Consider the following 20395-nt stretch of genomic DNA (forward strand, 5'->3'; position numbering starts at 1 on the left):
TTGTGCGGCCCCTGGAGGTGTCGATGCGTGCACAATAAGGGGCTTACACTTCACAGCATCCAATTTACAATGAAATAATTCTGTGGGGGAATCTCTTGAAAAGCGGCCAAGCAGCCGATCCAAAGATAATATTAAAATGGATAGTTTCCGAGGATTTAAACAGGTTTGATTCGCCTCAGCGAGGCCTTAGCATCAGCGGATGTTGAGTAGATGGGCGCAACAGTAGGACCCTCCAGCAAATTTAACGCATTGCTTTCAGATAATCTAAGTATCTCTCATACAAAAGATGCAGGGGCTAGACCTCCGTGAGCTGGGGCGGAAGCTTGTATCAAGTTTCGAAAGCAAGCAGATTGTTGCCTGCTGGCCATATTGTATTCTTGTGCATCAACACTAGGGTTCCAAAGGAATCAGGCGCTTCTCTCTTTAAGGACGTCATGATTAGGGTGAAGATGTGGCCATGTTATGTAGGCAAAGTGACAGAGAACCGAAGAAGGGCAGAAGAAATGATCTCTCATTCTATTACTTCTGTCCTGAAGATGGAGGGCAGCATGTCTTCCGAAAGATTTGTATTCACCTGTAAGACTGCTCAGTGTCACACCCGAGAACACCGCTCAGCGCCATGAAATCTGTGCTATTGGCTCTCCTGCGGGTGGGCCACTGTCCTCTTGGACGGCACTTTACAGCCCACGTAGGACACCGACTCGTCGCCTATGCCAGACAAATCCAATCCACGCCCTTACATCTTATTTCTCTAAGTCCATGGAGGAGAATTCTGCTTTAGAAACTAACAGGAGAAATGTCCCACCCTTTTCGTAACCCGGAGGTTTATTACTCCGTTCACAAGAGCCCTCCTATTATCTTTGTGCCTATGCGTGCCTCCCGCCAGCCCACTCTACAACCCAAATTTAATTCCCTAACCGAAAGCTGCGGTTGGCACGCCTGCACCGTATTCAGAAGATCTCGAGTTCTAACTTATGCACGGATTGAGATTTTCGTGGGTTTCCTCAGTTCATGCAGATACGTTCGGGAATAGTATTTCTATATAGGCAACGACTTCTTCATTGCACATCTTCACAGTCGCCTCGCCCCACCATTCAAGATGATAACATAGCTCATGCAGCTGAGAGGACGTCGTTACGTGAGCAGTATTTAAAGCAATCACCAGAGCGAAAACGAGGCTGTTAGACGCTGTGACGAAGGAGCAGAACTGCCGACGTCTCGAAGGTTGCTGGCAGATTTCTGATGGCCTAAAGGCAACCCCTGCAGCACAAATTGCACACTGAGATGCTACTTCATATATAACGATTCAGTTCGTACCTCACAGGGCACACACACTGCGTCTTGATTACAAACACAATTAGGTTAATTCCCTTTGGAGAAAAAAAACGTTGCGTAAGAAGAGCATAAAATTCAGACTTCTTTAACGTTATAGCAGGTGGTAGCTATATTTAGTTATCATTGTCCTTTGAAGGGCTGTCTGGTGAGCCTATAAAAGTTGCATTACAGTACGGTAACTGACACAAACATATTTTCAGAAGTGGTTAGAAACACCAATCCTAAATAATAACTAAAAATGAATTTCCTCTCTCACAGAAGACACGTTGAATCTCCATTACAAAAAAACAAAATAATTGAATTCTACTTACGAAATTAATTGCTGTTTGTTGTGAGAATCACACAAAACAAACAAATAACCTTTGTGGGCAGAATACAGTTTTCCAAAAAAAAAACGTACATATAGTAACCGCTGGGCTTTAAAGGGTTCGTTTTTCTTACACCGTCACGTGTTCAAGACCTGTTCGTTCGTGTATTAGAATCTACATATTTATATTGGAGATCGATTGCTTAAAAACAGTAATACTAATATAGAACTAAGGGACTTTGTTTCACCGCATTACTACAATTATGTTCGTTTGCTGTCGCCATTTTGTTTCAATTTAAATAACTTCCTGTGCACATTCCCAAACAAAACATTCTCGCAGTGTCCACAGAGAAATGTACACAGACCCTGCCCTGTGCAAATGTTCTCTTCCCGGTAACAAACCTCTGGGTCCCATCGAAGGTGGGGAATTTCTTGACTAGCTGAGCGACTGTTAGATTCTAAAGAATAAAATTATGCAGGGGAGGAGTAAAAACTACACCCAGACGCTCGCTAAATTAGTCGCGGAAGGGGGGGAGGGAATATGGCTCCAGAAGGAGTTTCCTTGACGATTCCAGGAACTTCAGTGCTATGTGTGCAAGACAGTGTTAAGTGTCTCTCGTCGCTGTACCTTTGGTCCAATGGTTCAGATTTGTGACGTGCCCCTAACGACACTGTTGCGTGAAGCTTATGGTTTCATTGCAGAATCCGGACGGTTCTGAGAAGAATGAAGTCCTCAGTTTTGTTCTGGGCCTGGGTAACTCGATCAGTGTAGTGTTTGCGCTATAGGCTGGACGACCGGACTTCGATTCCCGGCAGGGGCTGACACTTTCTCTTCTCCACCGCGTCCAGACCAGCTCTGGGATCCATTCAGCCTCCTTTCCACTGGGTATCGGGACCCTTTCCGAAAGGGTTAAGAGGCAGAGGCGTGAAGCTGACCAATCATCGCTATCCAGAGCCGAGATTAAGAATGCATGGAGCCGTATCTCCACTCCACCACACGTCTCCAAGGTGTGGTGCTTTATTAAGCAATAAGATAACCGTACCTTTAGATCTGCAATGATGACAGCTGGTTATGTATGGGATGTCTTCAGTTGTAATTGAACGTCGACGTTACCACTGCTGGCTGACTTTGTAGGCCTTTCTCAAGGCCGATAGCTGAAGAGGTCCAGAGGCCTCGTAATGGTAGTCGCTAGTTGTCCTAACAAATGTTGTTCTTGTTTTTTCCTAGTCCCTTCAAGCAAAGGCTGGCACATTACCTCGAACAGGTCATGACCATTTCCTTCCTAATCCTTTCCAATTCATTTTTCAACAACCACTCTACCGTTCAGCGCTATATAGTCTGGAAACTGACAAAGTTGTTAACTAACCTGAAAAAATTAAATGTGCCTCCGTAGACATGAAAACACAGGGAACGGAGATAATTACTTACCAGAGAGCTTACTGACCGCCAAGTGACAGTTGTCGTACGGCCACTTGAGAACCGGGAACACGTCCCAATGCCAGGCATTTGTTGCGCCTGTGAAGAGCGTCGAGCAGCTGACAGCATCCATTTCACCGCTCTCAGTATCCATGTAACAGATCCGTTATTCAATTTGGACCGGGTTTTCATATGTTCTCGGGGACCCGCCCCACGAAATGAGGGCCTCAAATCGGACGCGGCGAGCCGGAATGCTGTGTTGCGGCAGATGTGCGCGGTAGCTTACTGCCAGCGTGTCTACCCCGGAGTATTATAATCCAGACACAAAGCCACTTCCATGTTCTCACGGCGTCACCGCCAGCGTCACTCCACCTTAATTACAGACTCAGTAGAAAGCTTAACCCTTTCGATGAAGATGGTAATTATATGTACCATCTGCTTTAACATTCAGAAATTCTGCTTTTGCCTACAAAATATGTGTGTGTTTCGTATGTTTCTCACGATAAACAGCGACTCTATCCCTAAACGGCATTAACCGATTAGTCTCTGTAACGGTGACGTAATGTGTTTCCTGTGAGGTACGATCCGAATTAAATATATTAATTATATAAACTTCAAACGGTTAAATTAGCCACGGCGCAACTAACTTCATGGAGCAGACCTTCATGAGAGGCTTGCAGTTGCTTAGATAGCCACAAAATATTTCGCTTCTTACGGAACCCGAAGGTTCATAACCGTGTTCACAAGAGGCCGCAATCAACCGGTCTCTGTTCTGAGCCGAATGAATCCAGCTCCAGCGTTCACATGATATTCCTTTAAGATTGAAGTAAATATCATTTTACCATCTACGCTTAAGTCTTTCAAATTTGTCTCTTCCTTCCGGCTTTTCCTACAAACAGTTCTAACTATCCTCCTTCAGTTGAACCTTCCAATGAAGCAGCTCATTAGGCAATCCTCCCGATCGCGCCTGCACTTCGTTAGGACGGGGCGCCGGCAGGGTAAGGCGCACAGACCGGCCCTGACAGACGCTATAAACAGGACAACGCACGGCCCGGGCGATCTGTATTCTGGCGGTTTTATGGGCCCATCACGTGGGAATTGCTACCCCCCGCGGCCTCTACAAGGCGCACGTTGACTTAATCGAATTTCGGAACAAAAGTCACACAAATCGGCGGACTGTGATGGACCGGCCGGTCAGGAAGGGAACTGCTTTGTAAGGCACAGATTCTGCTGGTTGATTGGTGGGTTGTTCGTTTGTGTGGCTGATTGACTGACTGATGGATGACTTTTGGTTAATTGTATCATTGTTTATTGTGAGAACCATATGAAGCACATAAATATATAAAATGCGGAGCTCTCTAATGTTAAAGCAGGTGGTATATTTAATTACCACTATGCTTTCAATGACCAAGTGTGCAGGGTATGCGGTTCGTATATCGTAGCTGTGTAAGGGTACTGTGCATCAAACCCGTGCTCCCCCCCCCTCCAAGAGCAGTTGTGATCAGTGAAGCCTTGTTTAAGCGACCCGCAACATCTCCACAATTTCCCTGATAATCCGATCTTATCCCGTGAATTAGGGGATCTGCAAAACAGGCTAGAGTACGTGGTTCGAGACACGGTCAATGCTATCCATATGAAATAGCTAGCAGACCAGTTTCTTTATTGCTAGTGGGGTGGGACTAAGTCCCTTGTACTGCGGCCACTTCTGGCCTATTGTACCAGCCCCAGATGATAGGTGAGGGTGATTGTGGTGGAATGAAGATTGGCAGGGGAAACCGAAGTACTCGGAGAAAACCTGTCCCAGCGTCACTATGTCCACCACAAATCCCACTTGACCAGAGCCGGGATCGAACCCGGGCCGCCGCGGTGGGAAGCCAGTGACTAACCACTTGAGCTATGACGTGGCCATCGCAGACCAGTTCAACGTCATTGAACAAAGCAGCTACTCTTGTGATACCATGAACATGTTTACACACTCATCTGTCGTGGTCTATTACAAAGCGTTGCTCTTTTGTCACGCCTAATCCTTTGATGACGACAGATGCAGAGATATCAAACCACGATGGAGCTGTAATCGCATTTTGACAATTACCACTGCGTTAACTTGCCACCTCTCAGCAGGGGTGCAACATAGCATTAAGGTCCGGAGGGATGGCTGGGGTAGTGTGGGGTAGCAGATGGGGCTGCGAGTCTTGGGAACACACGTATATGCACTTGATCAAGTGCGCTCCTGGGCTGCAGGGCTGGGAGGCTAGGGACTGAGAAGGAAGCGGTCTGGTCTACTTGTACCCATTGTCTCTTCATTCGCTTGGAGAAACTGAGGAACACCACGATATATCTCAGTCAGGATGGGAACCATTATCCATCAGAGACTGGGTAAGTCATCACACAAAGCAGAGCTACGTTTGGGCATAGCTGCCGAAACGTCATCTTTTGTAGCTTCTGGCTACTTCGCTGTGGAAGGGTTTGCACTCATGATTCATATTCCGGAAATCCCATGTTCAGTTGGTTGTCTAGAGATCCGCCATCCTGACAATTCTCATTGCTTTCCTCAGTCCCTCCACGCGATTCCGTGGATAGTATTTCAAATTAAATTACGAGACTTACTTCCAGATCCTTTGCAATTCATTATTCATCAATGTCACTACTGTATGCAACAGTTAATAAACCCTCGGGTTCATTCACAGTTCAAAATATCCAGGATGAATTGGTAAGCCAACGCTGGACAAGTTGTTACCAGCAGACAGCAGCAGTAACTTCCATGCACTCGGATACTCCTGTGAAGCCTCAATAACACAAAAACTCAGTCCTACCTCGCAGAGAAACACTGCACGTCCATTAAAAGATCAGTCACTTAAATCTGTTTATAGAAGGCATCGCTGTTTATTCTGTGGAGCATACGACACGCATATATGTACCGTGTGGGCAGGATATGAACTGATTTAATATAAAAGCATGTGGTACAATTAGTTACCAATGCATTTTAAGTTGTTTTCTGCAATAGGGGGGAGGGCGATCAGGAGAGATAGGCTGCGCCTGTGTTTCGATAGGCAAACTGCATGACACGTTCTGCCAACACAGATTTATGACAGACGGAATCTGGATTTCTTTGGAGATCTGCTGTGTAGGCATGTCTAAATGAATAGGCCACAGAAGTGACTTCTTCATGAGCAGGCAGCAGTCACTCAGCTATTCAAGAACATCTAATCAGTTATGAATCTGGAAAATTCACTACCGTATTCACAAAATTCCGCCACTGATCTATATCCAGAGGCAGATTGCAACTTTCCACTCGCAGTGTCTAGCAAGAGCTCTCTTCTATTCAAGAATTGTGATAGAAATTGTATATGTATTTCTCATCATTATCATGCGTGCTACATGCCCCGCCTAGCTATCTAGGCCTGCAATTCCACATTTTCCAGTTCTGAGGTTGCTTGTTGCAAGATAATGTCGGAAATAATAAGGTGAGAGGAGCAGTTAGCTTGGCCTTTCTGGGGCTCTAACTCCTTCTGGATTTGGGCTGACTCAGTCTGGACACAGCGGCGGTGAAGAGGATTTAGTGCACTTCCCGGATATCAAATTTCGACCGTTCCATTTCCACGTGCAGGGAAATACTTTCGGAAGTTTCATCCGAGACAGAAGTTGCGCGTCCGTCGCCATGGAAACTTAGGCCGCAGCTAAACAAATGAGATCAGGAATTTAGGAGTTGTCTGGGGGTCGCGCGGACTGTATTGAGATGTGAGTCCGAAGTGGAATGTGGCGGTCCAGCGACCGACAAAATTAATTACAGTTCTGGCCGGAACTTGTCGTTGCGGGGCCCCGCTGGGGACTGTCCCCCGTCGCGCGCATTCCGACATGGCCCCCCCGCACAGCGATCAGCCGTGGTCTATTTCAACTCGACAGGACCAGTCAGGCCTCATGTGACTCACTAACAAACTGCTTACAGAGAGCCGTCCAGTCGCCGCGTCGTCGCATTCGTCACCGCCCTTTCCGCGCCACCTGTTCATAAACTCTATTATCCTATGGTCTATATTAATATTATCTCAATTTGAAACCCTACTGTCAAAATGTGACATTCTCTATGTGCTTCTTGTTTCCTGTGCGAGCTACGTGCCGCACCCATCTCACTCTACTTTATTTTATCACCATAAATAAAAGTGAAAGCTAGGAGGTACAGAAAATTCTGCGGAGAGGGTAAAAATTTTTGCGTGGAGGCTTACTTTTGCTTAATTACTTTAAAAGTCATAATACTTACTGGAAAATTGTACTGGATATATATTCTGTGTGCTGTTTGTTTCTATAGTTCTTATATATTTTTCTCTCCGATAAACATTTAGCGAGTTTGTTGTAAGTGTAAAATACCCCTTATTGTTGTTGTCTCGAATCTAACCGACAGCGGAGAATATCAGGAAATTCTGACAAAAACTACCCAGTCTCAAATTTCATTTAAATCCGTTCAGTAGTTGTGAAGTATGTTACATGCAGACCGATGGACAGACAAACAGACAGACACTGGGAAGCCAGTTGGGGTATTTTTGGCAATTTTTCATTATGAGAACGCGACGAAAAGCATAAATATATGAAGAGTGTAACTATCTCCATTCTCCTGCCTCATTGTGTGTCAAGCACTGACAACTCACCGAGGCAGGGTCCACACAAGTGTCGGGCACAGCTCATTGTTGATTCTGTCAATATTTCTGAGCGGCGAAAATTCTGCTTTCCCTCCTACTTGAGCCCGCTCTGCAGACAGAAACATTGCAAACGGCGAAGAGAGCACAAAGCAGTGTAACCAATAGTTTATTTACCCTACTTTAAAGCATTCTTTTGTCAATATTCTGTATTGCTAAAACATCTCTGAGGCTACGTCATAACACAGTCTTAAGGAAGAGAGGTCCTGTGCGTTCAACAAGATCTCCTGTTCCCATGAAGTGTTGAAAATGGTATCTAGTGACTCTGTAATCGTGACGTAACGACCTGTGCCACCGTATGAATTTGACGGGACACTCAAGAGCGATTTTGACACACTTCAGTTTATTTTCTCAATGTGGATAACAGTTTATAAACAAAACACAATAATATCGCCCTTTAAAGTGAATAAATAAGTTTTGGTTTTGAGGCTATCACAGCGGTAACTACGAATGCCACACTCTTCTGTTACGTGAAGTCGTGCAACTGCGGCTGCTGCCTACTTCTTGAGATCTCTTGGTTGAATTATTTTTCTACCCTGAAGAGGGAGGCGATGTGTTCCTCCGATACGTCGAGCTCTTTCCTAATTACACGGCGTTAATACACACGAGACCGTGCTGTCAAAATTTAAAGAAAATCAATCCAAAAAGGCAACAAGAAACAGGGACCTGTCCTAATGAACAAACATGTAGGATACACCAGACTAAAGCAGGATCACGTAGCCCAACAGAAATTAACAGGAATAGTGACCGAATCCCATTCGGCCCTTACAAATCCCTTCCCCATGTTTGTAAGGCAGCCATGTCTTGCCACTGTGCCTTTACATTTATCGCTTCTTGTTTCAGGGTAACTTGTTGATCAGCGCCGCGCAGCAGTGAAACCGACAGTTGTTCAGCTGGTTTAGAAATTCCCCTCCGTTTATATAATCTGGAGATACTTTCCTCCTAAACATAGGTAAACTTCACCTCGACCACACAGCGTCATATAGTAGAAGACTGTCCTCTTCACGACAAAGAAACAATTTTTTTAATACATGAAAGCAAATTCAATCTCTTCTGCTTGCAGCGAATTCTGTAGTTAAGTGGTGGAACGACAGAACGCACTGTTTCAGTAGGAAAATGCTGCGTATTCTCTTGTGAGTAGCGTGATGCTTTTGTGTGGGGACCATCACTTCACAAACACGCGTCCGTGTGGAGCTACTTTTTTTTTTTAATGCTAGTTGGGTGGGACTAAGTCCCCCGTACTGCGGCCACTTCTGGCCTATTGTACCAGCCCCAGACGATAGATGAGGGTGATTGTGGAGCAATTGGTGAAATGAAGATTGGCAGGGGAAACCGAAGTACTCGGAGAAAACTTGCCCCAGCCCCACTTTGTCCACCACAAATCCCACTTGGCCAGACCCGGGATCGAACACGGGTCGCCGCGGTGGGAAACCAGCGACTAACCGCTTGAGCTATGGCGCGCCGTATGGAGCTCAGTTTCTATGTTAACGAAATGCAACAACATGTCTATCAGGTGTGATCATATAGACCACTCTTGTTCGCAAGGCTGAACAATGCATCGGGCGGGACTGAAGGGGGGTCAGGGGTCATGACCCTACTCTCTAATGGCGGTTCCGTGCCACTGACGTCACTGCTCAGCTGTTTATCGGCCATTTTGTAACGAACTGGTGCATTACATCAGGATGTGTGAGAAAGTATGGCACATCCTTCCCGATCTTCTCCCTACATCCGTGAACTGGGTAGTAGGCAACCCGCGCCAGGGTAGGCGAGAAACTGGTTACTCAGACGGATGGCTTCGTACAGATGTTACAGCCTCCCTGCGGCTCTCCTAGCTTATCTCTTCTTGTAGTCTTAGCAGCTTTAATAAGAGTGGTAACTATACGTACCACCTGATTTCTACATTCTACCCATACCTCTATTATGTGTTTCGCACGATTCTCACCATAAACAGCCCTAAAGGGCGCTAACCGGTTCGTCTTTGTAAAGGAGGAGTGTGTTTTCTATGAGGTAGACACTGAATTTTTAAATATTGTTTTCATGAACTTTAGGCTTCGGCAGCCCTTCCAACGTAATTATCACAATTTTGATCATACAATTCTACTCAACTTCTTTCCTCGGCTCATAACAAAGCTCACTTCCCAACCTTTCACCTCTTACACTTCCTACCGCTCTACCCTCCTTCAATCGTACTTCCATCAGAAGGACCAGCGGGCACTGCCTGGGAGCCTTCGAAGCAGGAAATATTTTCTAAATGCTGCTGTTATTATCACCCTAATCACCATTATCATTGCTGCATCTTTTCTAGAGCTATTCACCAGTGGTCGGTGACAAGTGGCGGGGGGGGGAGGGATACTTTCGAAGTTTGTAAAAATTTATGCTAATTTTTTTTGCCTTAAAATTACAGAAACCTATAAAGTTTACTCTTACTTAAACGGTCATGTTCTTCTTCTCATGTTTAATAACCTGCTTTTTAAGAATCCGTTTTAATTCTTGTGTTTTATAAGATATACCGGTACCGCTGAATAAGCCTACCGTCCTGCCCAGCTGCTGCCGGCAAGACACGGCCAGTAAATCACGCAGGAGCACTGTGGCGTTTCCCGCCGCGCGACACCACAATGTTCAGAGCGGTCACATCAAACTGCAGACTAGCCGGCCGGCTCGTATTTATTCATTGCTTACCTGCCTATATGAAGAATAATATTAAAATGGATTCTAAAGGAACGGAATGGGAGGGTGTGGACTGGATTCATCTGGGTCAGGACAAGTTCCAGTGAAAACGGCAATGAACCTTCGGTTTTCATAACATTCTGGGAATTTCTTGAGTAGCTGAGCGACTGAGAAAGAGTCAGCTCAGTTATGATTTATCTGAGAAGACTGTAGGGAACTCAGCTATATCGTGGAATGCAGTATAATAACTGGAAAGCATGTCGCGTAAATTGAGGTGCTAACGGAGCGATTGTTTGGAGAAACTGAGGACAATTACGAAAAACGTAAGTCAGGTTGCAAGATATCCAGACCGAGAGTTGAACATGAGACGTCCTGCGCAAGCCCACGATAAGCTACCTTCCCTCGTACCGAGAGCAATGCCTGCAGAAGCGAACTATCGGCCCCTGGAAAAGCCACGCCACGAGGGGGGGTGTCGTGTCCGAGCCCCCGCCGGGAGACTTCAACGCTGGTACAGGAGACGAAACGTCATCATTAAAATGCTGAGTGTTCCAGCGCGGTCCGCTTTCAAAGGAACAATGGTTTCCCTTCTGGAAGAAGATCTCGCAATATTTTAGGAGACAGAAGAACTGGTCCTGTAGCATGGGCATGACATAAGTGCGATTGTCGTGACGATAATGCTTTATACTCGTATTCTGGAAGTGTTAGGTTCGAACACTATTTATCACGACTGATGTGTTTCGTGATCTTCCTTAGTCTCTCCAAACAATTGCCAGGTACCTCGATTAGGCCACAATGGCTTCCTTCCATATCCTTTCCAATTCATCAATCGTCTGTTGTCATTCATTCGGCGCCACTGAGAATGCCGTCAAAAAACCCACGAAAGATCCTATATAAGTGGGAAAATGTTGCAGAGTTCTGTCGCTTGTAGGCCCCACAGCAAGACATGTCACCGGGCAGGTTGGGATAGCGTAATATTCTAGACTTTTCCGGGAGGTACTCTGTTCAAATACTCTCCAGTACACCGGATATACTAATCGAGGTTCTCATAATTTTTCTCAGTCCCTCCAGTCGAATACTGGTATACTCTCTGATTAGTCCACGGGCATCCTACCGTCCGGGGCTACATAGTACAGACGCTCACAGCATCTATAAATAAACTACAGGAAGGCAGGAAAGGTCAGCGGAAGAGACAGGCCTTTAGGAGGACTTGTGTGGTGACGGTGACGAACGCAATAGCTCTACAAAGATGAGGATTTCTATAAGATAAGTAAGTAAATGGGGCCGTAATATAATGAACGCTGGCGTTCACAAGTATGAGCTGAGCAATTTGGTTGTGTTAGCCGCTCCGAACGCATTGCCCCCCAGAAACCGAATTCCTTTGGAGGATGATGAGGGTCCCTACTTGCCTTGTGTTACCTTAAGTCGAGACGGCTCAGTTAGTATGAACGACGGGATATGAACTATATGGCCTGAGTTCAGTTCCTGACAGATACATGGGACTGCAGTACGTAACGCCCTGTCGCCATGTTGTTCTGTGTGCGGGGGGCCCAGCCGTGTAACTTGAGACGGCGTTGACGGGCCGCGCTGATTATATCGTGAGTCATGTCAGCCCACACTGCAGCCCAGCCATACGCTGACTGCCAGCAAAAACTCCTCGTAGCAAGGGGCCGCCGTCAGAGTCTCTGAGCTGTGCAAGCCATCCCAACACTTTATAGAACCTGAAATTTCATTACCGTGTTCGCAAGGGACAGCCACTGGTCCCTGTTCTGAGCCAGATGAATCCAGTCCACAACACCCCATCCTATTTCTGTATTATATTCTTCTCTACACAATGCAATTGATGTTTTTGCCTAAATCTTTGTATAATTGTTACTTTTTTTCTGAAGAGTGTTACATGCTTCCTTCATTTCAACATTCTTCATTTGATCATCCTAACACTACCTGCTGAAAAGAACAATTTAAGAAGATCCTCATTGCGCAGTTTTCCCAACCTCCTGCCACATCCTCTTCACCGTCCTGGTTCCAGGAGCCAGGACAGCTCAGTCGATACAGTGATTATGATATGGCTTGGAAATGGAATTTCATATCCTACAGGATCAATTATCTTCTTCACAGTGTCCACACGGCTCATGGGCCCACCCATACAGCAGTCGAATGGTGCCCGGAACAATTTCATAGGGGGGTAAATTGGCTGAGTCGCGAGTCTGACAACTGACTCCATCTGGTGCTGAGGTTAAGAGTACGTGGAGCTAGGCGTACAGCTCCACTCCCCCATACGCCTCATAACGTGATGAATTAAAGAGAATGATAAGTTTGTCTGGTTTTAGATCTAACTTGCCGATCATCAATTTGCGTTCTCTCTTTAATGCGAGCGGCACAGCTTGACAACCATGCAGAACAACAGGCAGGCATTGTAACTGATTGTACTTTATTAGGTTCTTAAATTTTAGGTTTCAACTGGGTGACGGGAGATCCCGAGCACACTGCAGTGCGGGTTCAGCAATCTTGCCTCCAGCTGCGACCCCTAACCTGAGTGAAGGCATATTGGTAGTTCCAACCCTCCACTTAACTACAGACCTGGTGGTTGGCAAATATTTATGTCACGGTTTGCTTCACAAATGCTTGCTGTTTTCTGTTGTTTTAGGATAAACTCACTATCCGGTATCAGAATCCGAGGGTTCAACACTGTTAATACTAAAGCCAGCCACTGGACATGATCCTGAGCCACTTCCATCCACCTCCCATCGTCACAACCTGTTTTCCTAAGATTCATCTTACTAATTAACTAACTCTGGTAGCAAAAGCCGAAGATTCAACACCGCTAATACTAAAGCCCGCCATTGGACAAGATCCCAAGCCAATTCCACCCACCTCCTATCCTCACAACCTGTTTCTCTAAGACCCATCTTACTAATTAACTAACTCTCTTGTAGTAGAACCCGAACGTTAAACACCGCTAATAACTGAACACGATCCTGAGCCAGTTCCATCCAACTCCCATCCTCACAAACTTTTTCCCTAAGATCCATCTTACTAATTAACTAACTCTCTTGTAGCAGAACCCGAAGGTTAAACACCGCTAATAACTGAGCCCGTCACTGGACACGATCCTGAGCCAGTTCCATCCAACTCCCATCCTCACAACGTGTTTCCCTAAGATCCATCTTACTAATTAACTAACTCTCTTGTAGTAGAACCCGAACGTTAAACACCGCTAATAACTGAACACGATCCTGAGCCAGTTCCATCCAACTCCCATCCTCACAAACTTTTTCCCTAAGATCCATCTTACTAATTAACTAACTCTCTTGTAGCAGGACCCGAAGGTTAAACGCCGCTAATAACAAAGCCTGCCTCTGGACATGATCCTGAGCCACTATTCTTTAACTGAGATCTTTACGACTTTCTGAAGTATCACATTAAGGACGGGACCTGGAGGAACCGCAGCGTGAGCAAAGCGTTGATAGAGAGCACGAGGAGAGCAAACAGCACAAGTGCCACTGAGTGCACCCAGAGACCGCATGGCCTCCTCTAGAGTCGAACCCAGAACTGCTTGTGACACAAACCGTCGCTATTCCACCGAGCTAAGCCACTCGGCGCCGTGATTGTCTGGGAGTGAAGGGTAGGAGTGTTCTTATTTAAGAAAGTACTGGGTTCCACTCTTGCGCACTTCAAACTCTACACGTGTCCCGGCCGGAACTCTAGTGCTAGTGACACTAACCCAATCACCGGTGTGATTAAATGGAGTCGAGCGGGTTAGCGTAGCGGTAGCATTCGAGACCCTGCTTGGGAGAGGGTTCATTTCGAGTCTCGTTCAGGCAGTTTGCTGTCGTAACTACGAATTTTCGTGAGTTTCCTCAGTCCTTCCAGGCAAACGTCAACATAACCTATCATCTGACCAGCGCTCCCTTCCGAATATTTCCAGTTCATGAATCATCATATTCTACCACCCTATAGAATATAATCTACATCCTGACAGCCCTGTAAATTAACCGACAGAGGAGAGCGCACTGAACAAGTTCTATCTGCTACAGATGCCCATTTCGTAGGGGGTCTTGCCGTGTATGTTGCAGTAACCAGGCCACCAGACACACCGCGACATTGTAAAGGATTCTACCTAAGAGGAGACAGCTTTCATGTTGAAGTGATATATAAATATGACAGCAACAAGCAATGAAGTGGCTATTTCGGATCTTTCGAAACGAGAACAGACTCAGGATAAAGTGAACTGTGAGATTAATTTAGGTTATGTGCAAGGGGAAACCATGTTGTTGAGAACATTAAGAGTCTGTGAATACTATCGATAATAATCGAAAAGAAGCGGGAAGTATCTGAAATGCCAGCCAATAAAGAGAGTCTGCTCCATTAATTTCGAGAGCAAGTTAGGTAAGGTCTGAGCATGCGCTTTATTCAAGTTGTCTAATAACACAGACGCCTCTGCCGTTGTTATACGTGTTTACGCCTCAAAGAATGATTCACCGTCCATGTGCCCTCTGGAGTCCCTCCTTGCCAGTTCAGCAGGTGTTCAGCTGTTTCACAGCCTACGAGGATTGTGTTTATTTCGACTTTCTTTTTATTTTCTCTCCTCTGTCTTCTTCTTCGCCATTTATAGTAGAGTGATAGATAATGCGCCTCAGTTGGCAACAATAGCGAGGAGTGATATATAACAATGAATTGGTTAAAGGATTTCACACTGACAATCGACAGCCTTCAGCGAAAATTCGATATGGCATTTCGACTTTCAAAGTGAAGAAATTGTGGAAAATTTGAAACGCTTCATATCCCCACCCCACCCCTCAACCCCCGACTCTTGTTTCCTTTGTGTTACGACGTCATGAGGGGAGATGAAGAATCGTACAATTATACACCAGCGGGTAGAGTCAAAATGTAAAAAATGTCACATCAATTTTTTGTTTGCTTTGTCCTCATGGAATCTTTTGAGCAATGATAAAACAAGCAATTGTTTATATTTATTTCAGTTCAGTTCATTAGATCTGTCAGGAAACGAGGTGATATCTTGCAGCTGAATTCTCTGTAAGGGTGTTGAGATTTCCGGCACGTGGGAACTGCAAGTGACATCAATGCCACGTGTGAAAAAACAGGACCGTTTGAACGGATTTTCACAAAATTTAAAAACATGTTTCTACCAAATTTTGGTGATATGTTACAGTTCTATTTGAAAACGGGCAACAATAATAGACACTTAACATGGATACTTACAGTTCTCAGGGAATTTCTAGCGTATATCGCTAAACAGACATCGGAGGTACAAATGTTTCCAACGAACGTTATAGAGAACAAGGAAACAAAAATTATACATCCTGTGCTCTCGTCCTGTTACAGTTTTCGAGATAACTAAACATAAGGGAGCGAACAAGCAACAATTATTAAGATGTGCGTACATTCCTAACTTGTTAGATTTGAGGTTCTCATGAAGATGACTACGAAGCGTATTATGTTATGTGACATGACGCTGCGTAGTTTTCTGTTATGTAGAAGTAAAGGTAAATTGTCCATTTGTTTAACGTATTAAGCACTGCAGTTGGTTGAGGGGCTATATTACAAGCTGGAAGGTCGCGGGTTCAAGTCCCGATGAGGTCATTGGATTCTTTTCAATTGACCTAATCCTTCCAGCCGCACTATGGCCTTGGGGTCGACACAGTCTCTAACAGAAATGAGTACCAGGAATTAATTAAATAATTTTCCTGGGGACTACAGCGCGACCGGCGCGTAAGGCTGACAATCTTACGGCCAGCTTTGAGCCGATTGTCTAGATAATGTGAGACCCTCAACGTCTCACAACCCTATGGGCCTTCACGGCCTGTTACAGGGATAGCTTTACTTTTTTTATTCCATGAAGGCGTATGAAGGAGTAGATATATAGATCCACATTTTCTTGACCTCGGCACTAGCTTGAGGCGAATGGTCAGCTTCACGCCCAGACAGCTTCACCTCCGGGGAAAGAGCCCTCGGTATCCGTTGGATTGAAGGCTGGGTGGACCCCAGAGCCGATCTGGACGACACTTAGAAGAGAAAATTCTTGACCCTACCGGGACTCGAACTCAGACCCTTGGTCATCCGGCCCGTAGTCATTCGCTATACCTTTTGAGCTATCCTTGTTCATGTTAGACCACTAGAATACTTATCATTACAACCCAGAAAATAGTAAGCTCCCCACTTTGGAATTGCTGACTTGTTCATATCGGCACTACTACGCCCTTGCAACCCAGCCTCTTGGGGTAAAGTGGGACGAAGTATAAACCTAGCCATTCTGGTGGCGTTACATCCTTCTTCTGTACTCGCTGCCTCTCAGTGGCGCTCTTGTTAACCTGTTCTAATTTTCCGGAAGTTTGTGTTGGATATCACGATGGTAGCGCCACAGCGGGGGTGATAAGAACCACTTTGTAGCCGCCCCATGTGGTTTATTAGATTAGTTCAATCTATTATAAGATACAAATCAACATTCTGATTCAGTCTGGCCCCCCGGCGTCTACAGGGCGCCCCATTACAGGCATGTCTGAGCCAAACACGTACAGGCAGACATCTACTGGCGATTTCTCTCCCGCCATTCACAGATCTAACTACAAGCCCGAACATGAACCGGTAATGAAGTTGTAAACATTACCGGCACTCAATCTTAAGTGAAGTGGCTAAGCCACAAAGCGTTGTAATACTATGCAGATTAATGCTCCGGCCACCTTTTCCACAAAGGAAAGAGGACTTGGTTCCAGCTGAGTGGATCTCTGAGCTATCCAGAACACGGTAACGGTGAAAATAAAATCTGCAGTCCTGTGCCGGGAGTTGAGCCCTTTGTTTGTCACTTCTGCTCCTAAAATATCGTTCGCTTCTGCTAGAAATGTCAGTAACGCAGAGGAAGTTTCCGGAAGGACACAGCTTTGGCTGTGTCTCTGGTCGACGGCTCAAGTAACACGACAATCGTATATACATTCCAAATTAACCCAGTTCCGCAAAACAGCAGTCGTGCACATTTTGAATTTCTAACACAAACAATACGAATATGGTCCCTGTGCTAATTTGTGAGACAGGAGGAAAGTCGTTTGCTGTTGTAATTCAATACGATGCATCAAACAACTATTAACGTTGCCTAGCAAAGACAGAGGGCTACATATAGAAACACATAGACTGATGGGAGGGATTTATGAATAAAGCTGTTGAGATGGGCTCAGGTGCCATGATAACAGTGCCGTGTAGTCGGATAGAACCTCACTACATTACGGGGAGGACCAGCTTGCTCACGTCCCTCCTGCCAAGACGGAGTCAGCTACAAGTCGTCGAATCGGTAGGGTGACTTGTGAAGGACGGATTGACAAAGATTTGGAAGAGCGGAGTCGTGGTGTAATTTGATGTACTAATGCAAAAGGTTGGTCTAGAAGTACACACAGAGAAAACTAAGTATATATTGCTGCCTAATTAACAGAACGCAGGGCAAAATCATGACATAAAAATAGGTAACAGATGCTTTGAATATGTGGCACAGTTCAGATATTTGGGAACGACTACATCAAATCAAAATCTGATAGTAATTAACTAAAGCTATCCCTGTAAGAGGCCATGAAGGCCCATAGGGTTGTGAGACGTTGAGGGTCCCACATTATCTAGACAATCGGCTCAAAGGTGGCGGTAAGATTGTAAGATTTTCCCCAGGAAAATTATTTAATTAATTCCTGGTACTCATTTCTGTTAGAGGCTGAGTCGACCCCAGGGTCATAGTGAGGCTGGAAGGATTAGATCAATTGAAAAGAAATCCAATTACCTCATCGGGACTTGAACCCGCGACCTTCCGACTTGTAGCATAGTCCCTCAACCAACTACGCTACCGCTGATTCAAGAGGAAATTAAGAGGAGACTGAACTCGGGTAATGCTTGCTACCATTCAGTCCAGAACCTTTTGTCTTCTCGTCTGCTGTCCAAAAACATAAAAATTAGAATATACAGAACTATAATTTTGCCTGTGGTTCTGTATGGATGTGAAACATGGTCTCTGACATTAAGGGAGGAACATAGACTGAGGGTGCTTCAGAACAGGGTGTTGAGGAGAATATTTGGACTTTAGAGAGATGAAGTGACAGGAGGTTGGAGAAATCTTCATAATGAGGAGCTTCATAACTTGTAATCTTCTCCAAGTATAATTAGAATGATCAAGTCAAGGAGGATGAGATGGGCAGGTCATGTAGCATGAATGGGGAAAAGAGGAATGCATATAGGATATTTGTGGAAAAGCCAGAAGGAAAGAGACCACTGGTAAGACCAAGGCGTAGGTGGGTGGACAATATTAAAATGGATCTTAGAGAGATAGGATGGGTTGGTATGGATTGGATTGAACTGGCTTAGGATATGGACCAGTGGAGGGCTCTTGTGAAGATGGTAATGAATCTTCGGATTCCACAGAATGTTGGGAAATTCATGAGTAGCTGCAGAATTGGCGGCTTCTCAAGAAGGGCTCAGCTCCATGGTAAGTAAGTAAGTAAGTAAGTAATGCAACATATGCCCCAAGGGACTGAGGAGAATTTCGACAGCTCTAAGGCAGGAGAACTGGTGCCTCGGGGCCCACATTCGAAATGAGTAGGTGCGGAATAAAAGCCAGGACTGTTACAGATACTACAACCCACCAGGTGCTGTCTCAACACTCGCCTCCGCGAAATCTCACATCTCAGACTTTATTGTAGTTCATTCGGCCCTCGTCACAGCGCTGCACGCGCCGGTCACATGACAGGTGTCCGGCTTCCTAGTGGCCTGTAGCCTCTATTTACTGTGTTCATTCAGTTACGGGAATTCTGCAGTTTTATAATTTTAAATTATCGTGTCTGAGGAAACCCCCGAGCCGCAACCTTGACTCGGTTGCCATGCCGTGGGAACTGCGACCCTATCAGGACACTCACAAAAAGAGCCATCAGCCTGTCGCCTTTACGGCAGATTTAATCGGTCAACTTGGTCCGTCCGCTCTCAACTTGAGTGGCTCCCCAGCTCTGGGGACAGGGTTGTTTTGTGGGTAGGTATTGACTCTTTCGCGTATTGAAGATATTAACACTGACTATAGACACAGTTAAGATTGGTAATCAGATTTACTGAACCCTTAAACAATCCCGGACTACCCTGTTTACAGTCACAGTTTTTAATCGCTGTTGCTTGGTAGCGGCTTACATAGACCGATGTTCCCTTTCCTCTTGGTTTCCGAGCTGCTATGATCTCAGTGATTGGTGATGAAAATCAAAGTCAAAGTTATGTTACGACCGACGGTTAGTCGATCAGTCTTTCTTGATGTGAAGCCCCTATCTGGGGCCCAAAGAAAAATATTTATTACTTTCAGACAACCGTGGGTTTGTTGATATGTGGTGCCCTTTTTGACCAGAGGACGTGTCCGTCGTTTACTATTCCTACTGTTCCTCGCCAGCGTAGTCATTCTCGAGTCAGAGTCAGCGGGACTCATTACTATATTTTACTGTCTCAGACTCGATAGTCCCTCAACATGGAGGGCCAGATCCTCATATTTATATCACCCAGGAAGAGGGTGATCCAGTTATACCCCAGGCACTATATTCCCCTTTACGTCACCTCTAACTCGCAGGCCTACAGTGGAGGTATTCAAGTCTGCCTCCACGCTGTGAATCCCTTTCTAGGACTCGGACTGGTAGCTGCTCCTTGTTGCATATTCTCGGCACGGATGGCACAGAAAACTCCGCTTCCAACACTTCCTCCATTGTTTCGCGCATACGTTGCTTAGCAATGGCTATGGCATTGTTACGTTAGCACAGCCGTTACCTAGCAATGACTATTATCTGGCTCTACCATTCTTGCTTTGCGCAAATATGCCACAATGTTTTATATTTTTGTAATTTCAAATAAAGTAGTTTTACTTTATACCACATGAAATTAAGTGATCTCTTCATATGCGGAATGTATAGCGATAGTGCGAAGAACACCTAATTTTACCTACTGTTTTGTATGGATCTCTCACACTAA

Source organism: Cryptotermes secundus, unplaced genomic scaffold (assembly GCF_002891405.2).
Source record: "Cryptotermes secundus unplaced genomic scaffold, Csec_1.0 scaffold843, whole genome shotgun sequence".
NCBI classification, from domain to species: domain Eukaryota; kingdom Metazoa; phylum Arthropoda; class Insecta; order Blattodea; family Kalotermitidae; genus Cryptotermes; species Cryptotermes secundus.